Source organism: Nomascus leucogenys, chromosome 8 (genome assembly GCF_006542625.1).
Source record: "Nomascus leucogenys isolate Asia chromosome 8, Asia_NLE_v1, whole genome shotgun sequence".
NCBI lineage: Eukaryota > Metazoa > Chordata > Mammalia > Primates > Hylobatidae > Nomascus > Nomascus leucogenys.
The window spans coordinates 81565145-81580998 of record NC_044388.1 but is presented as its reverse complement, the minus strand read 5'-3'; the positions used below and the strand labels follow the sequence as shown (position 1 = coordinate 81580998).

The 15854-nt window shown below is 48.9% G+C and overlaps 1 long non-coding RNA gene across 1 annotated transcript; it reads right to left on the bottom strand.

Moving 5' to 3' along the window:
- Positions 1-1111: 1111 nt before the first annotated feature.
- LOC115836370 lies at positions 1112-13187 on the bottom strand. The gene is made up of 3 exons (XR_004031400.1): positions 13108-13187; positions 1280-1285; positions 1112-1130 (listed from the first exon to the last, which is right to left on the bottom strand). It is a non-coding gene; the product is annotated as an uncharacterized LOC115836370 (long non-coding RNA).
- Between the last annotated feature and the right edge of the window lie 2667 nt (positions 13188-15854).

Genomic DNA, 15854 nt, shown 5'->3' with positions numbered 1-15854 from the left:
CATGCAAAAATGCAGTGGGGACCCAGGAAGAGGAGTATCTAAGCCTCACTGGCATGGAGCGGGACTTTGAGTGAGTAGGAAAAGGACTTGGGGCTGAAGAAAGAAAATGCAGTTATAGAGTAGAGCTTGAGGCCCCTGCAGCTTCTTGTGAGGCTGAACCACTGTTTCCCCTAAGGCCATGCCCAGTGGCTGGAACACAGCAACTATGAAGCTCCTCTAGAGGGTTCTCTGCAAATCCTCCTCTCTGCCTCAGCCTTCCCAGCCTTAAATCATTGGTCAGAGCTTTTTCCCTAAGGAGCACTGAGATTTGCCAGAGTCCTAGAGTGAGCAGTAATGGAGCAGAAATTAGGAGCCGAATGAGTTATAGTCCTAGCTTTTCTATTCTTAACTCCTAGGCTTTTATGGAGCTCTTAGGGTTGAGCTGCATTTTAAAAGCCCACACATGGAATACATGGTGGGTACAAGTGACTCACCATTAGAAAAAATTAAGTTAGGGCCCCAAGTCATGGCTGACACTAGAATAAATTCCAGATGGCTTAAAGATTTGAATGTAAAACATGAAATTGTAAAAATAGTAAAATAAGAAAATAGGTGAATATTTATAATTTTGGAAAGGAGGGAGAGTACAGATCATTTTAACACCAAAGGCAGATAAGAAAGAAAAGATTGACAGTAGTGCAAAAAAAGTCCTGCACCAGAAGACTATTTCAAAAGTGCAAAAATAGAAATAGAGTTAAGAAAGAACTCTATCCTAATGTCAGAGTTATTCAATACAAAGAAAAGAGGGCCTTGGGCTACTCCTTGGGGTGGTTAATTGAGCAACCGTATCTAGAGTATTTGTGCCAACTGTCCCCTTACTTCTGACACTTGCACTAATCAGCCAGCTGCAGTGGATATTTTCTCCACACCAAACCAGTGAATGCCCCAGGTAGCAACTATCCCCACTGGAGTAAGAAACTGGGTATGCTGAAAGACATGACGGATTCTCTTCTTCCTGACATACATGCCCCATGTATACATCCAATCAACACATTCTTCTTCCCACAAAATTACTTTCTTTTTTTTTTTCCTTTTCCTTTTTCTATTTAGAGACAGTATCTCACTATATTGTCCAGGTTGGTCTCAAACTCCTGAGCTCAAGTGATCCTCCTGTCTCAGCTTCCTTAGTAGCTGGGATTATGGGCACACCACTGGCCCAGCACCTCCCACAAAATTACGACATTCAGGCTCAGGAAACAGAACAGACAAGAACAAGAATGCACTAGATTCATACAGTGACTCATACCTGTAATCCCAGCATTATTGTAATCCCTCCTACCTGTAATTCCAGCACTTTGGGAGGCTAAGATGGGAGGGTCACTTGAGCCTGGGACGTCGAGGCTGCAGTGAGCCATGATTATGTCACTGCACTCCAGCCTGGGTGACAGAGTGAGATCCTGTCTCAAAAAAAAAATAATAATAATAATGCACAATTTAAAAATGAACAAACAGATTGGGCACGGTGGCTCACGCCTGTAATCCCAGTACTTTGGGAGGCCAAGGTGGGCAGATCACGAGGTCAGCAGATTGAGACTATCCTGGCTAACACGGTGAAACCCGTCTCTACTAAAAAGAAAAAAATACAAAAAATTAGCCGGGGCCGGGCGTGGTGGCTCCCTGTAATCCCAGCACTTTGGGAGGCCGAGGCGGGCGGATCACAAGGTCAGGATATCAAGACCGTCCTGGCTAACACGGTGAAACCCTGTCTCTATTAAAACTACAAAATATTAGCCGGGTGTGGTGGCGGGTGCCTGTAGTCCCAGCTACTCAGGAGGCTGAGGCAGGAGAATCGCTTGAACCTGGGAGGCGGAGCTTGCAGTGAGCCGAAATCACGCCACTGCACTCCAGCCTGGATGACAGAGTGAGACTCCGTCTCAAAAAAAAAAAAAAAATTATCCGGACTTGGTGGCATGTGCCTGTAATCCCAGCTACTCGGGAGACTGAGGCAGGAGAAACACTTGAACCCAGGAGGCGGAGCTTGCGGTGAGCCAAGATCGCACCACTGCACTCCAGCCTGGCAACGAAGCGTTACTCCGTCTCAAAAACAAAAACAAAAACAAAAAACACAAATACTAGAGTTACTAAACAGTTGGGTAAAATTAACACTATGAAACAGAGCCATCAAAATCCATCTGTAGGCCAGGCGCAGTGGCTCACACTTATAATCTCAGCACTTTGGGAGGCCAAGGTGGGAGGATCGCTTGAGCCCAGGAGTTTGCAACCAGCCTGGGCAACATAGCAAGATTCTATCTCTACAAAAAATTTAAAAATTATCTGGGTGTGGTGGTGTGTGCCTGTAGTTCCAGCTAGTCAGGAGGCTGAGGTGGAAGGATCACTTGAGCCCAGGAGTTCGAGGTTGCAGTGAGCTCTGATCTTGCCACTGCACTTCAGCCTAGGCCACAGAGCGAGATCCTATCTCAAAACAAATTAAAAAATAGAATGAACTAAAGATCGATTTAGAATTCAGTTTCCCAAATAAAAATTCAATGGGTTTAATAACAAAATAGATACAGCTGAAGGGTGAATAATAGCGTTGAAAGATCAAGCAGTTAAGAAATTCAGGAGAATAAAAAACGGCCAGGTGTGGTGGCTCACGCCTGTAATCCCTGCACTTTGGGAGTCTGAGGCGGGCAGATCACCTGAGGCCGGAAGTTCGAGACTGGCCTGGCCAACATGGCAAAACCGTCTCTACTAAAAATTAAAATTAGCCAGGCATGGTGGTGCATGCCTGTAACCCCAGCTACTTGGGAGGCTGAGGCATGAGAATTGCTTGAACCCGGGAGGTTGAGGTTGCAGTGAGCCAAGATTGCACCACTACACTCTAGCCTGTCTCAAAAAAAAGAAAAAAATTCTCATAAAATGCAGTTAGAAAGAACAGAGGTAGCTTCCTTCCTTCCTTCCTTCCTTCCTTCCTTCCTTCCTTCCCCCACCCCTCTGTGGCCCAGGCTGCAGTCTACTCAGCTCGCTGCTGCCCACGCCGCGGACTGCCTGGGACTGCCGCCGCACGCCACCGCTGCCTGCTTTTTCCCGTTTGGCTGCAGGCGCGCGGTCGCCATGTTGGCCACGCTACTCGCCAGCTCCTGGCGCCGAGTGCTCTGCCCGCCTCAGCCTCCCGAGCCCCTGCCCGGCCACCGCCCCGTCTGGGACGTGGGGAGCGCCTCTGCCCGGCCGCCCCGTCCGGGAAGAAGTGAGGAGCACCTCTGCCCGGCCGCCCCGTCTGGGAAGAGGTGAGGGGTACCTCTGCCCGGCCACCCCGTCTGGGAAGTGAGGAGCACCTCTGCCCGGCCACCCCGTCTGGGAAGTGAGGAGCGCCTCCGCCCGGCCGCCCCGTCCGGGAAGAAGTGAGGAGCGCCTCTGCCCGGCTGCCCCGTCTGGGAGGTGAGGAGAACCTCTGCCCGGCCACCCACCGTCTGGGAGGTGAGGAGCGCCTCTGCCCGGCCGCCGCGTCTGGGAAGTGAGGAGCGCCTCTGCCCGGCCGCCCCGTCTGGGAAGTGAGGAGCGCCTCTGCCCGGCCGTCCCGTCTGGGAAGTGAGGAGCGCCTCTGCCCGGCCACCCACCGTCTGGGAAGTGAGGAGCGCCTCTGCCCGGCCACCCACCGTCTGGGAAGTGAGGAGCGCCTCTGCCCGGCCACCCACCGTCTGGGAAGTGAGGAGTGCCTCTGCCCGGCCGCCCCCTCTGGGAAGTGAGGAGCGCCTCTGCCCGGCCGCCCCGTCTGGGAAGTGAGGAGCGCCTCTGCCCGGCCACCCACCGTCTGGGAAGTGAGGAGCGCCTCTGCCCGGCCACCCACCGTCTGGGAAGTGAGGAGCGCCTCTGCCCGCCCACCCCGTCTGGGAAGTGAGGAGCGCCTCTGCCCGGCCGCCCCATCTATGAAATGAGGAGCGCCTCTGCCCGGCCACCTATCGTCTGGGAGGTGAGGAGCGCCTCTGCCCGGCCGCCCCGTCTGGGAAGTGAGGAGCGCCTCTGCCCGGCCGCCCAGTCCGGGAAGAAGTGAGGAGCGCCTCTGCCCGGCCGCCCCGTCCGGGAAGAAGTGAGGAGCGCCTCTGCCCGGCCGCCCCGTCCGGGAAGAAGTGAGGAGCGCCTCTGCCCGGCCGCCCCGTCCGGGAAGAAGTGAGGAGCGCCTCTGCCCGGCCGCCCCGTCCGGGAAGAAGTGAGGAGCGCCTCTGCCCGGCCGCCCCGTCCGGGAAGAAGTGAGGAGCGCCTCTGCCCGCCCCCCCGTCTGGGAAGTGAGGAGCGCCTCTGCCCGGCCGCCCCATCCGGGAAGAAGTGAGGAGCGCCTCTGCCCAGCCGCCCCATCCGGGAAGAAGTGAGGAGCGCCTCTGCCCGGCCGCCCCGTCTGGGAAGTGAGGAGTGCCTCTGCCCGGCCACCCATCGTCTGGGAAGTGAGGAGCGCCTCTGCCCGGCCACCCACCGTCTGGGAAGTGAGGAGCGCCTCTGCCCGGCCACCCCCGTCTGGGAAGTGAGGAGCGCCTCTGCCCGGCCGCCCCATCTATGAAATGAGGAGCGCCTCTGCCCGGCCACCTATCGTCTGGGAGGTGGGGAGTGCCTCTGCCCGGCCGCCCCGTCCGGGAAGAAGTGAGGAGCGCCTCTGCCCGGCCGCCCCGTCCGGGAAGAAGTGAGGAGCGCCTCTGCCCGGCCGCCCCGTCCGGGAAGAAGTGAGGAGCGCCTCTCCCAGGCCGCCCCGTCTGGGAGGTGAGGAGTGCCTCTGCCCGGCCGCCCCGTCCGGGAAGAAGTGAGGAGCGCCTCTGCCCAGCCGCCCCATCCGGGAAGAAGTGAGGAGCGCCTCTGCCCGGCCGCCCCGTCCGGGAAGAAGTGAGGAGCGCCTCTGCCCGGCCGCCCCGTCTGGGAAGTGAGGAGCGCCTCTGCCCAGCCGCCCCGTCCGGGAAGAAGTGAGGAGCGCCTCTCCCGGCCGCCCGTCTGGGAAGAAGTGAGGAGCGCCTCTGCCCGGCGCCCCGTCTGGGAAGTGAGGAGCGCCTCGGCCCGGCCGCCCCGTCTGGGAAGTGAGGAGCGCCTCGCCCGGCCGCCCCGTCTGGGAAGTGAGGAGCGCCTCTGCCCGGCCGCCCCGTCTGGGAAGTGAGGAGCACCTCTGCCCGGCCACCCATCGTCTGGGAGGTGAGGAGCGCCTCTGCCCGGCCACCCATTGTCTGGGAAGTGAGGGGCGCCTCTGCCCGGCCACCTATCGTCTGGGAAGAAGTGAGGAGCGTCTCTGCCTGGCCGCCCCGTCTGGGAAGTGAGGAGCGCCTCTGCCCGGCCGCCCCGTGTCTGGGAAGAAGTGAGGAGCGCCTCTGCCCGGCCGCTCCGTCTGGGAGGTCTACAATGGAGGCCAGAAGCAATGTGGGGGCTGGACGTGGTGGCTCACGCCTGTGGTCCCGGCACTCTGGGGGGCGAGGCGGGTTGATCACTTCGGGCTAGGAGTTCGAGACCAGTCTGGCCAACTTGGTGAAACATGAAAAATACAACAGACAAACCAACCAACCAACTCAGTGACAACAAGGCGGGTCTACCCTGGAGTCATACTCTAATTTTTTTTTTATTTTCCTCCCTTTCTGATCCTTTATCCCACTTTCTTTTTCTTCCTCTTCCTTCTCCCTCTTCTTTGTCAAATAGAGGATTGAGTTGTTATCACTGATCCACATAAAGTCCCTCTCTACCTTATTTTAACTCCCACCCCCCATTTCTATTCCCCGACTTCCCATGTGTAACCTTCCTAATATGTTTGATACGCATCTTTTTGTTTGTATGTATTTTTAGAAAATGTTTATTGTTTTTGTGTGCAAAAAAAAATTAATAAAAAAAATATTAAAAAAAAAAAAAAAAAAGAAAGAACAGAGGTGAGAAGTATAAAAGAAAAATTAGGAAGTATGGAGGATGACTCCAGAAGTTCTATCATACTATTTAACAGGAATTCCAGCATAAGGAAACAGAGGAAATGGAGGGGAAAAAATAAAGAAATAAATAATGGAATATTTTCTGGAGGTGAAAAAACACAAAAGCTTTCACATTGAAATGACCCACTGAAGACCAAGAAGAATAGACAAAACAAAACAAAAAAGACTTACACCCAGATTAACTATGATCAAATTTCAGAATACCAAACATAAAGGAAATACCAAGCAACTTTGTTTTATTCCCTCACATTTGTAAGTGAATTTTTCTAGGAAGAGGATTCACAACAATTATTCAATTCTCAAGTAACTAACCAAAAGGAAAGTTTAAGAACCACTGGCCTCTATGAAGGCAGCTTCTCCAAGCAGGGAATCTGGAAAGAAGCTTAACCCCTAAGTGAGACCTTCCCCCAAAGGTTGCAAAGGTTGCTCCACACATCTAGTTCCATTTATTCTTTTTTTTTTTTTTCACACCTGAAGAAGGAAAGTTTGGCCAAGCTCAAAACCATAATGTCCTTAGTTCAGACAACACATTATTACACTTTCTTCTTTCTGGGAAAAACATGTGCAAAGGCTTTCCTCGGAAATGTGCCCGTTTTTAAAAGTCTCTAAAACTCAAGAGTGCTAGCATTTGCTACTCTGAAGATCTAGCCAGGAAAATGGGGGCAAAGGGAGGGCCATGCAAGCCCACTGTGTCCTTTTAGTGTTGGGGACGTGAAGACACAGGCCTGATCAGTGTACAAGGCCAGGACTGGGAGGCTGGAAACTTGGGTTAGAGCCCTGGCTCTACTACTTCCAACTGTGTCATCCAGGCCAATCCCTTTTTACTGTTTCCTTGTCAGTGAAATAGGAACATACTTGTTCTGTCTCTCAGAATAGTTCTGGGGGTAAGATGGTAAAACAATGAAGACACTCTCTGAGACCTCAGGTTCTAAACCAAGGGTCACTTACGCAAGTGCCTTCCAGAGCCAGATAGGTAATGCAACTTTGTGAATTGGCCACATTAGAAAATGGTGGGGATCCAGGATTGATTTATGATAGGTTTGGCTGTGTCCCCACCCAAATCTCATCTTGAATTCTAATCCCCATAGTTCCTATATGTGGAGGGAGGGAGGTGATTGGATAATGGGAGCAGTTTCCCCCATGCTATTCTCATGATAGTGAGTGAGTTCTCATGAGATCTAATGGTTTTCTAAGCATCTGGCATTTCCCCTGCTTGCACTTCTCTCTCCTGCCACCATGTAAAGAAGGTCTTTGCCTCCCCTTCACCTTCCACCACGATTGTAAGTTTCCTGAGGCCTCCTCAGCCATGTGGAACTGTGAGTCAATTACACCTCTTTCCTTTATAAATTACTCAGTCTCAGGTATTTGTTTATAGCAGTGTGAGAATGGACTACTACAATTCATTGTTGGGCATGCTGAATCTAAGGTGCATACAGGGAAATATAGTTCTAAAGTACATTCTAGGAACCTTAGTTCCAGGAAATATTAATATCCCAGGAAAAAAGGTGGGGGACTGTTGAGGGTTGTTCAGGTTTCCTAGAAAACAAAGCCTGGTGCAATGATTATACGCTGATGTTTTTAATGAAGGCACAAATCCAGAGAGGGCTGGGAAATGATGCAAGATGCTTGGAGGAGCCAGAGGCTCCTGGCAGCAGCTGGCTGGCCACAGAACTCCAGAGTTGGCTGCAGTGGCAACAGCTAAGGAAATGCAAAAGGCTAGGATCCAGGACTTAGGCAGGCTAAGAGAACCTATGAAAACACGTAGAATGTGTCCAACATAAATGTCAAACAAAATTAAGAAACACTAGGTACTACATGCCCCCTCTTAGAAATCTGCAATGCATATTAGCACATTAACAGTTCTAGAAGTACCTCAGCAAGGAAACCAATTTCATTTTATTTAATCCAGCATTTCCCAAGCTTATTTGACCACAGAATCTTTCTTTCATGCACTGCTCATCTGTAGAACTCAGTTCTGGTCAGCTATGAATACTGGAATTTGGGGCTCAGGAAAGAGGATAGATTATAGATATGAATTTGAGATTAATAGTGATTAAAACCAGGAGAATAAAGGAGATCATCCTGGAAGAGTTTCTAGAATGATCCTAAGCTTGAGTCCTGGCATACATCAATATTTAAGGGACAAACATAGGAAGAAGATCCCTGAAGAAAGAAAAGGAAGAAACCATTGTAGAATTAGGAGAATCAGGACCATCACTAGGTAGTAATGACAGTTAATTTTAGGTGTCAACTTGACTGGATTAAAAAATTCCTAGAGGCCAGGCACGGTGGCTCACGCCTGTAATCCCAGCACTTTGGGAGGCTGAGGCGAGTGGATCACGAGGTCAGGAGATTGAGATCATCCAGGCTAACGTGGTGAAACCCCATCTCTACTAAAAATACAAAAAAATTAGCCAGGCACAGTGGCGGGAGCCCGTAGTCCCAGCTGCTCAGGAGGCTGAGGCAGGAGAATGGCGTGAACCCAGGAGGCGGAGCTTGCAGCGAACCGACATCGCGCCACTGCACTTCAGCCTGGGGGACAGACTGAGACTCCGTCTCAAAAAAAAAAAAAAAAAAAAAAAAATTTCTAGAAATCTGGTAAAGCATTATTTTGGGATGTGTAAGCGTGTGAGTCTGAGTGAATTCAGTGGAGAAGGTCCACCCTTAATGTGGGCGGGCAGCATCCAATCTGCTGAGAATCCAGAGAGAATGAAAACAGAGAAAAAGTGAATGTGTTCATCTGTCTGCTGAAACTGGGGTACACTCTTCCTCTCCTCTCCTTGGACAACAACTCTGGGCTCCCCAGCCTTTTGATTCCAGGACTTAACACCAGAGGCCCCTGGGTTCTCAGGCCTTTGGCCTTAGACTGGGAATTATGCCTTCAGCTTGCCTGGTTCTGAGGCCTTTGGATTTGGACGGAGACACACCACCAGCTTCCCTGGTTCTCCAGCTCGAAGACAGCTTGTGGCAGGACTTCTCAGCCTCCATAATCACATGAGACAATCCCCCGAATGACTGTCCTCTCATATGTCAATGTAAACTAAAAATACAACCCTAAACCCCCCAGCCCACTGAACAGATCCCCTCTTGTCCAAGGGGACCCCAGAAAAACCTTAAAAATGGAGTTCCCAGTCATGACAGGACAGATCAGACAAGCCTCGTTATACCCCCTCTCTTTTGCAATGTAGACAGAACAACTGATCAGCATTAATATTAAAATTGAGACCATAAGGCTGACAGAATGGACTCTTTGTAGGAATAAGAGACCCTACAGGTCACCCTGACCCAGTGTATCGTGTCTTGCTCTTGCAGCCCGACTTTGGCATAGCATCCCATGATGGTTAGCAGACTTCTTAACTAATGTATGTTAAAATTAAACCTAAACATTCCTTCATGCTGACTCCAAGATTTTAGACAAAGCCTTACTCCTTTACCCAATTGCAAATTAAAGAATCTCTCAATCTACTTATGACCTGCAAGCCCCCACTTCAAGATGTCCCACCCTTTTGGGCCAAACCAAAGTATAATCTCCATGTATTGATTTATGACTTTGCCTGTAACTTCTGCTTCCCCGAAATGTATAAAACAGAGTTGCATTGTGACTGCCTTGGGAGCACTTACTCGAGGCTCTGGGTTTGTGTTTTCCCCAGGCTTCAGTCACTCATACTGGCTCAAAATAAACCTCTTTAAAACATAGTATATATTACAGAGTTTGTTTGTTTTTTTCCATTGACAGTTTCTCTCTATAGATACAGATATAGATACAGTAGACATTGATATATATTGATCCTGTCTCTCTGGAGAACACTGACTAATACAATAGTTAAAGTAGAAAGGAATTTATGACCAGGTATAGGTGAGCAGAGGACACCCCAGGCTTGATTTACTAGGAAATCCATCTTCCCAATCAGGCATTACCCTAGAGCTTGTTAGAGATGTAAAATCTTATGTGTCATGGCAGATCTACTGAATCAAAATCTGCGTTTTATCTAGATTTTTCAGGCCATTCATATGAACATTAAAGTTTGAAAAGTTCTGGCTTACAACATTACTAGCAGGGCTGGAGGAGTAGACTTAAAATGGAGCTTCCAGAAATAATTGCAAACCCTCAGAATCATCATGGTTCTGCCATCACTGATCATGAAAGAACCTGCCACCACTCCTGCCACAGGAAGCTACTGGGCCAGAAACCAGTACTGGTTGGGGACTACAAAATCAATCTGCCACAATCCACATCAGCAAAATTAATGCCCTACCTGCATCCTCTCTCTCCACTTAACGCAGCTTCAGGTTCAAGTTACATGCAAGTTTATAGAATGACAATTCCTAAAGCTCATTTGGAATGCCAGCTGCAGTGGAGTCTAGGAAGTGTGGCATCCCAGCTCTAATGTACTGGAAGGAGATGGGAAGGGATGTTATGTGAACCAGTCCATAGAATCCACCATTGGTGGTGTCATGGAAGCTCTGACATGAGCTTCTTTATATCCCTCCATATCTGTTCTCCCCCTCATTCATGGTAATCCAATTTTTAGCTAAATAAGGACTACATTTCCCAGCCTCTCTGCAGATAGATATGACCATGTGACTGAGTTTGGGTCAATAATATAAAAGTGGAAATGTCCCAGCACTTTGGGAGGCCAAGGCGGGCAGATCATGAGGTCAGGAGATCAAGACCATCCTGGCTAACACAGTGAAACCCCGTCTCTACCAAAAATACAAAAAATTAGCCAGGCGTGGAGGCACGTGTTTGTAATCCCAGCTACTCGGGAGGCTGAGGCAGGAGAATGGCGTGAACCTGAGAGGCAGAAGTTGCAGTGAGCTGAGATCATACCACTGCACTCCAGCCTGGGCAACAGAGTGAGACTATGACTCAGAAAAAAAAAAAAAAAAAAAAAAAGTAGAAATGTTACATAGCAGCTTCTAGGAATCTTTGAGAGAAAGTAGGAGCGTGTCCTTTACATTCGTCTTTTTTCCTCCCTCCATTGTGCTGTTTGTAGCAAGAGATGGTACCGTCTTGGACTACGAGGTTGAGGGCTACACCCTAGGAGTTGGCAGAGCTTTGAGTTAGAAAGAACCTGAGGCCAGGTGCAATGGCTCACGCCTGTAATCCCAACACTTTGGGAGATGGAGGCGGGTGGATTGCTTGAGTCCAAGAGTTCGAGACCAGACTAGGCAACATGGCAAAACTCCATCTCTACTAGAAATAAATAAAAAAAAAAATTAGCCAGGCATGCCGGCACATGCCTATAGTCCCCACTACTCAGGAGGCTGAGGCAGGATCACTTGAGCCCAAAAGGTCAAGGCTGCAGTGAGCCGTGATCACACCACTGCATTCCAGCCTGAGCAACAGAGCTAGACTTTGTCTCCAAAAAAAAAAGAGTATAATCAACAGGCAATAGCTGATTGAAAAAGTAAGGGCTGAGAAGTGGCCCCTGGATTTGGCCCTAGACTGTTGATGACATTAGCAAGAGCAGTTTCAGTAGAAGGGGCAGGGCAGAAGCTAGACTAGAGACTGCTGGGAGAATGAGAATCAAGAAAGTAGAGGGAGCAAGTACTGTCAACCATTTTGAGCAGCATGACATGGTGGTCAGGAGACAGTGAAGGCTGCGGGCTCCATGGAGGGTTTTCCTGGCTTTTCTCTACTTTTAGGACCAGGGCAGACAGAGCAAGCATGGCCTGGGATATCCAACGTCATTCAGTGTTGCAGCCCATCTGGTGGCCGTGGGCTTCATAGCCCTGGAAATGCTGATGCTGTCTCAGAAACAAGGGGAGAGTGGGAACCTGGAATAGGAAGCACGTCTGAAGAAAAGGAGGCTGGAGGATGATTTAGGCTCAGCCAGAGCAGATGCTGTTAAGTCCTTCCCTTTGGGCTGCTCCACACTGGGGTGCCTCTGGGCATCCTTCAGCGAGAGGCTGCCCCTACTGTCCCCTTCCTCCCCACCTCTCGTGCTGCTGTGGCTGCATCCCAGGCCTGGAACCAACATGCCCAACAGCCTCAGCACATCTGCATAGCTGACGTCAAAGCAGACCACGGTTTGTCCTCTGGGGAGGAAAGGGAACCACAGTATGTGTGTTGGTTTCTCTTCTATCCTGAAAGCTCTTTCGCCCTTTTCTGCACTCAGGCCCCTGGCTAGCTTTCCTGATGTGCCTCTGGGATTCTTCCCCTTGGCACCTCCTCAACCCCGCCCCGCAATCCCAGGTTTATCCGTTTCTTGTCACCTTGTGCTCAGCTGGGAACCCCTCCCTGCCTTTTCACATCCCTTGCATCACTCCCTGAACACATTAGTCACTTACGTCCTCTCCTTCTTTAACTTTCTTTCCTCTCAAATGATAAAACCACCTTCCCAATCAAAGATTTATTGTGCAGGGAAGTTTCCCCAGCTCCCCACGGTAGTGAGATTAGCCAAAGGCGAATCACATGGGGGAAACTGGAGAAGGAAATGGCCCAGATTTACACCAGGGCTGTGGGGAGCAGAACCAGCAGCCAATCACAGAGGATCCTCCCTGAGTGGCTGACCCTTTGCGGGGACATAAAGTGTCCATTTATCTCCTATCTTGGGATGAAGTGAGGGTCCTCACCAGGGCCTGGCACTTGCCAGTCTGCCAATTGCTGGGACGAATCTCAGGTTTTATTAGCCCCTCAATGGTCTCAGGTATCCAGGGAGAAAGTGAGGGTCCCAGGTCTGAGCCCAAGCAGGGGTTGCTCTCGCCTTGGCAGCTCCCCATCTCCAGGATGTGCTCTTGCTACTCTGGAATACGGCAGCCTCTACAAGGGATACTGAGCTTACAACACAGAAAGTGTCTCAAAAAACTTGTAAACATCCCTCAGAAACCTCTCCTGCTCCCCACTCCTGGGGCCCCATCAAAACCCAGCTTCCAGTGTTTTAAATCAAAATATAGCAGCCACAGAAAGCCTTCAGGATTGATAAGAGTTGAGCTGAGCAGATTCAAATAGTAGTAGGTCTGGTACCCTACAACGGTCTTGCCCTCCTCTGACCAATATGTCCTGGATAAGGAGGAAGAATTCAGCAAAAGGAGCAAGCTTCCCTCAAGGTGCTTAGGAAAAAATACACACTCTGGACACTGAAAAGCTTGGGGCTGATCCTATCCCTGCCACTGCTGACTTTGGGTTATTTTTTTTGAGACAAGGTCTCACCATGTTGCCCAGGTGGGTGTCATGAACTCCTGGGCTCAAGTGATCCTCCTGCCTCAGCCTCCTGTGTGGTTGGGACTATCAGCATGAGCCCACTGTACCTGACTCCTCTGGGTATATTTTTAACTTCTTTGAGTTTCCACTTTCTCAATTGTAAAATAAGGCTTATATTTCCTTTTACATAAAATTGTAAAAAATTAAATGAAATTATGCATGCACAGTTCCTGACTTTTATTAAGTTACTAACCTGCTTGAAGGTAAAGCTTCTGAGTAACTTCTTGTTTCCCATTTTCAGAAATTCTCTCCTCTCTGCTTTCGGCTTACCTTTCTCTTATCATTTTCTTCCCCAGCACCTGGAAGGTCTCCTAGGTCCCTGCTATTCAAAGGTTCAGGGCAAGCAGTATCACTTAGGACATTTTTAGAAATGCAGAATCTCAGGGCCCACCACAGACCCTCTCTGAATCGGAATCTGCATTTTAACAAGATTCCCAAGTTTTTCTCTGTGCATACTAAACTTTAAGACATGCTTGTACTAGATCACCCCTTGCTTCTTTAATTTACAACATCAAATAGCACTGGTTTCGATAATTCACACCACTAACAGGAGTTTCCCCCCAGCAAATTGCATACTACTTACTAAAATCTCCTTAATTATGACACTGGAGTAACAATAAATCATAATATTAATGAAAATAATAGCACAGTGTAACATGTGTTTAATGCTTTGGTATTTACAACATGCTTTTATACCCACATAATCTCATCTGATTCTAGAATATGGAATGGTTATCAATCAGTGAATTGATGAATGAATGATGACTTGGGGCTATTTGGTGGAGGGAAACTGGATCATAAGGGGATTTTGAGGTTATATCAATGAAGAATTTTGCTCAGCTGCTACTAAGAGAGATCCAAGTCAACAGAGGCCTAAATAAGACAGGGTCTTAGTTTTCTCCTAGGAAAGGCCAGGCCGGTATGGGGACTCTATCCACAAGGTCTCCAGATTAGAATTATTTTGTCTTCTGCTCTGCTATCTGTGGCACATGACTTCACTCATTAAGATCACCTCATGGATAAAAAATGACTGCTAGGGCCTCGCCCATCAAGTCCATGTCCCAGGGAGGGTAAAGGAAGAATGATGGGGGGAAAGACGAAGTGGTACTTGCTAGCTAAGTTAGCCTCTTTTATACAGCTTTCTCAAAACGCCACCCAATCACTTCCCCTGACTTCTCGTTAGCCATCCCTATCTGCAAGGAAAATGTAGTCTTAGCTAAGACTAGGCACATTGCTGCCCCCAATATAGGACGTAAGGAAGGTGGGATAGTGGCTATAAGGAAGAAAACTAGCATTCTTCCTATGGCATGAATGACAGGAGCATGAATGAAAGGGAGAGATTGATATACAAATCATGTTCAGTGTGTCAAGGCCTTTCTGGAAGTGTTTCGTATTTCTCCTTATGTAATGGCTCGACAAGGAATAGAAGAGTCAGGATAGGATGGAGTGGTCTCTGCTGGGCTGCTTCTGGGGAAAAGAAAGTGTCTTTCACCGATGTATTAGCTGAGGGCCCAAAGTGGGGTAAAGTGAGAAACCAGGACTCTCAGCTGGCCCAACTCAGCTGAAGTATTGCTCTCTCTTCAAAGGATGCTGGCTTAATGATGGAGTTATCATCACTCATGCTCTTCTTCCTATATGGGATGCTCCCCTCACTCTACATCTGAATTCCCAGCTCCTTCTACCCAACTCCTACTCAGTCCTTCAGTTCTTAGCTCATAGGTTCTTTTTTTTTTTTTCTCTTGCTCTGTCGCCGAGGCTGGAGTGCAGTGGCGTGATTTCGGCTCACTGCAAGCCCGCCTCCCGGGTTCACGCCATTCTCCTCCCTCAGCCTCCCAAGTAGCTGGGACTACAGGCGCCCACCACCATGCCCAGCTAATTTTTTGTATTTTTAGTAGAAACGGGGTTTCACCATGTTAGCCAGGATGGTCTTGATCTCCTGACCTCATGATCTGCCCGCCTCGGCCTCCCAAAGTGCTGGGATTACAGGCATGAGCCACCACACCTGACCAAAGCTCATATGTTCTCATAACCTTGTTATATGTTCTCATAAACCTGGAATTTGGTCGGGTGTGGTGGCTTACGCCTGTAATCCCAGCACTTTGAGAGGCTGAGGCAGGAGGATTGCTTGAGCCCAGGACTCCAAGACCAGCTTGGGAAACATAGTGGTATCCTGTCTCTACGAAAAAATTAAAAAATTAGCTGGGTGTGGTGGTACACACCTGTAATCCTAGCTACTTGAGAGGCTGAGGCGGGAGGATTGCTTGAGCCCGAGGGGTCGAATTTGCAGTGATCCATGATTGTGTCAGTGTATTCCAGCCTAGGTGACAGTGTGAGACCTTGTCTCAAAAAACAAAAACAAAAAAACCCTTGAAATTTACCAGTATAGCACTTGTTTGAGATCTGTTCCTGCCCCAGTCTTTTATTCTACCTCCAAGTAGAAGGTCCCTGAGAGGAGATACCATGTCTACCCTATTCATCATTGAATTTCAAGCACTTTATACAGTACCCAGAACATAGTAGTTGCTCCACAAATATTTTCTGAATGAATTAATATATCTTATAATAAAGTTCATACCATTTCTTAGCGATCTTTGGATTGTAAATTAAAAAAATCTACTAAACTAGTCTAATCAAGAAAGAGAACTTATTTATAATGATACTGGAACATCTCATAGAGACAAGGGACTAGATTATAGCCTAGCCTCAGGAACCGAGTAGAACTA